Below are 4156 nucleotides of genomic sequence, written 5' to 3'. Positions count from 1 at the left end.
GTGGCTCGCTCTTCTCACGTAATCTTAGAACAGAACACTGCCGTTGGCTACGCCGCGCTCAGCAGCCATATTACATTTGGGCAGCGTAGATACCTGCCCTCATATTGAAGAAGGGCAAAGAAGCCATATTTAATTCAGCGGTGGAAACTTCTGGAAGACATCTTGCCTGGGAGCGAGGGAACCATTGACAGGATCTGGGGCGTTAGCAGCCATCTTGCAAGAGGGCATCTCTCGCTGTTAGCCGCCATCTTGAATGTGGTTAAGTCGGCCAGCAGCGACAGCCATTTTGAATGAGGGCAAGGAGTCTTTGCTTAGGCTGAGAAGCCTGTGGCCGGTGCTGGGCCAAGTGCCGTGCCGTTATCCCTCATCGTGTGGTGTGCTGAGTCCTTGCGGCCACCCTCCCTCCGCTGCTGGGGAACGCTGGAGCTCTCGGCTGCCCTCTAGAGAGCAGCAGGGGCCGGCCGCTCTGCCTGCATCCCCCACTGCATAAGTAGGCCAGGCACCAGCCTGAGGCGGGGCGGCGGCGGGAAGGGTTTGGTGGCCGGGCCCTGGATGGCGCTGACACCCTTCTGTCATAAACAGATAGCTAAGGGTTAATGTCTCTTTCACCTGAAGCACCTGACCAGAGGACCAATCAGGAAACCGGATTTTTTCAACTTTGGGTGGAGGGAATTGAGTGTCTGTGTCTTTGTTTTTCTGCCTGCTTTCTCTGAGCTTTGGAGAAGTAGTTCTACTTTCTAGTCTTCTGTTTCCAAGTGTAAGGACAAAGAGATCAGATAGTAAGTTATATGGTTTCTTTTCTTTGGTATTTGCATGAATATAAGTGCTGGAGTGCTTTGATTTGTATTCTTTTTGAATAAGGCTGTTTATTCAATATTCTTTTAAGCAATTGACCCTGTGTTGTATCATCTAATACAGAGAGAACATTTGTACTTATTTTTCTTTCTTTTTATATAAAGCTTTCTTTTAAGACCTGTTGGAGTTTTTCTTTACTTCAGGGAAATTGAGTCTGTACTCACCAGGGAATTGGTGGGAGGAAGGAATCGGGGAGATCTGTGTGTTGGATTGCTAGCCTGATTTTTGCATTCCCTCTGGGGGGAATAGGAAAGTACTTTTTGTTTCCAGGATTGGGAACAGAGAGGGAGATTCACTCTGTTTGGGTTCACAGAGCTTGTGTCTGTGTATCTCTCCAGGAGCACCTGGAGGGGGGAAGGGAAAAAGGATTATTTCCCTTTGTTGTGAGACTCAAGGGATTTGGGTCTTGGGGTCCCCAGGGAAGGTTTTTCAGGGGGACCAGAGTGCCCCAAAACACTCTAATTTTTTGGGTGGTGGCAGCAAGTACCAGGTCCAAGCTGGTAACTAAGCTTGGAGGTTTTCATGCTAACCCCCATATCTTGGACGCTAAGGTCCAAATCTGGGACTAAGGTTATTACATGAGTGGCAGCTGGTGGGAGATAGACAGAATCCAGAAGCCAGTAGAAATATTATATTTTTCTTTTCTCTGCTAAGGGCTTTTTAGCAGAGAGAAGCAGTTGGTTTTAAAAGGGAACCAGAGAGAATTTTTTTTTTCTGCTCTCTCTCGCAGTTTGTGGCTTGCATGTTAAGGGTCTTTTGTCATGCAATAGCCCTCCCATTAGGAGGCAAGTACCAGCACTTATAGGCATGCAAATAAAGTGGTTTTTCTGGTTTCCCTTCATTGAACGTTAGCTAGAGAGAGAAAAGGAAAATTAGCTAAAGGCACTGTTGCTAGGCAGACTTCAGGAGGCAACAGAGAACCTGCAGTTCAGAAGAAAAACACCGGAGGGCACCCCAACACAAGAAAACAGGAACCATGACTTCTAAGGCAAAAATTGACGCCGAAGAACAAATCAAAGAAGCTGAACACAGGCGACAACTGGAAATAAAACAAAAAGAGATGGAGATGAAAGAAAGAGAAGAACAGATCAAAGAGGCAGCCTACCAAAGAGAACAGGCAGCCAAAGAGGCAGCCTACCAAAGAGAACAGGCAGCCAAAGAGGCAGCCAAAGAGGCAGCACACAAAAGAAAACTAGAAGAAGAAGAGATGGCCTACAGAAGGAAACAAGCAGAAGATGAGTTGGCCCACAGAAGGAAGCAAGAAGAAGAGGAGGCGGCCCACCGCCGAGCCATGGAAAAACACCAAAAAGAAATGGAAAAACAACAAAAAGAAATGGAAAAACAACAAAAAGAGAATGAAGAGAAGGAAAAACAGAGAAAACATGAACTGGAGATGGCAAAAGCTGGGCTGCCTGTGCCAGCCAACCCTAACAACCCGGCGCCAAATATTGCTCCACAGCACAGGAAATTTCCCACCTACAAGGCAGGTGATGACACCGAGGCCTTCTTGGAAAACTTTGAAAGAGCCTGTCTTGGGTACAGCATCCCCGAAGACCAGTACATGGTAGAATTAAGGCCACACCTCAGTGGACCTTTAGCAGCGGTGGCAGCTGAAATGCCTAAGCAGCAAATGAATGACTATAAACTTTTTCAAACCAAGGCCAGATACAGGATGGGGATAACCCCAGATCATGCCCGTCGGCGCTTCAGAACCCAAAAGTGGAAACCAGAGGTGTCATTTCCCAAACACGCCTACTACATTGCAAAAAAACTATGAGGCCTGGCTAACAGGAAACAACATTCAAACCTTGGAAGAACTGAACCTCCTCATACAAATGGAGCAGTTCTTGGATGGTGTTCCTGAAGACATCACACGGTACATACAAGATGGAAACCCCAAGAATATCGCTGAGGCGGGGGAAATTGGAGCCAAATGGATGGAACTGGCAGAAAGCAAGAAAGCTACTGTCAAGGGGAACGATTACCCCAGGGGGCACACAGACCATAAACCCTACAACCGAGGACAGCCAAAGACCCCACATACCACCCAAGTAAAGCCACAGATACCCTACCCTTCAACCTCACCAGTCTCCAGTAACTCACCTCGGCCCAGTGACCCATCAGATGGAAGATGCTTTAAGTGTAATGAACTGGGACATATCAAGGCCAACTGTCCCAAGAACACCATGCGAGTGCAATTCATTACACCACCATCACACCAAAGATCCCCAGGCCCGGATGCCTCTCAAATACCCTTGGAGCGAAGGGAAAATTTGAGAGTGGGCGGAAAGAAGGTTACTGCGTGGAGAGACACGGGGGCACAAGTGTCAGCTATCCACCAATCCTTCGTTGACCCCAAATTCATCAACCCAAAGGCCAAAGTTACAATTTACCCCTTCATGTCACAAGCTGTAGACTTGCCTACAGCTCAACTGCCTGTCCAGTACAAAGGCTGGTCAGGAATGTGGACTTTTGCAGTCTATGACAATTATCCTATCCCCATGCTACTGGGGGAAGACTTGGCCAACCAGGTGAGGCGGGCCAAGAGAGTGGGAATGGTTACACGTAGCCAAACCAGGCAAGCTTCCAGACCCATTCCTGTTCCTGAACCGTCCACAGAGGCCCCGTCTGTGTTACCAGAGACCCAGACAGAGGTAGTGGACCCGGATTCCATGCCTACCACTGAAACAGCCACAGCATCTCCAGTCCCAGGCCCGGAACTGGAACAGCAACCAGCACCAGCAAGTGCAACTACATCTTCAAACTCAACGCCAGAGGGCGCCAGCGAGCCAAAACTGGCAGAAGCAACAGACAGCCATACCCAAAAGGCTCAGCCAGAGCCTGAAATACCCTCAGGTGCACCAGCGGAGAGCGGTTCACCAGCAACGGAAACAACCCCATCACCTACATCGCTTCCAGAGGGACCAAGCCCAAGTCCACAGTCTGAGGAAGAACTGGTGACCCCAGACTCAAGGGAACAGTTCCAGACTGAGCAGGAAGCGGATGACAGCCTTCAGAAAGCTTGGGCGGCGGCACGGAGCACCCCACCGCCTCTCAGCTCTTCTAATCGATCCCGGTTTGTTATAGACCAAGGACTTTTATACAAGGAAATTCTTTCTGGTGGACACCGGGAAGAATGGCAGCCGCAAAAACAGTTGGTGGTTCCAACTAAGTACCGGGGGAAGCTCTTAAGCTTAGCCCATGATCATCCCAGTGGCCATGCTGGGGTGAACCGAACCAAGGACCGGTTGGGAAAGTCCTTCCACTGGGAGGGGATGGGCAAGGACGTTGCCAAGTATGT

This window comes from Gopherus flavomarginatus, chromosome 6, assembly GCF_025201925.1.
Source record: "Gopherus flavomarginatus isolate rGopFla2 chromosome 6, rGopFla2.mat.asm, whole genome shotgun sequence".
NCBI lineage: Eukaryota > Metazoa > Chordata > Testudines > Testudinidae > Gopherus > Gopherus flavomarginatus.
The sequence above is the reverse complement of the archived record's forward strand: the minus strand, read 5'-3'. Positions refer to the sequence as shown.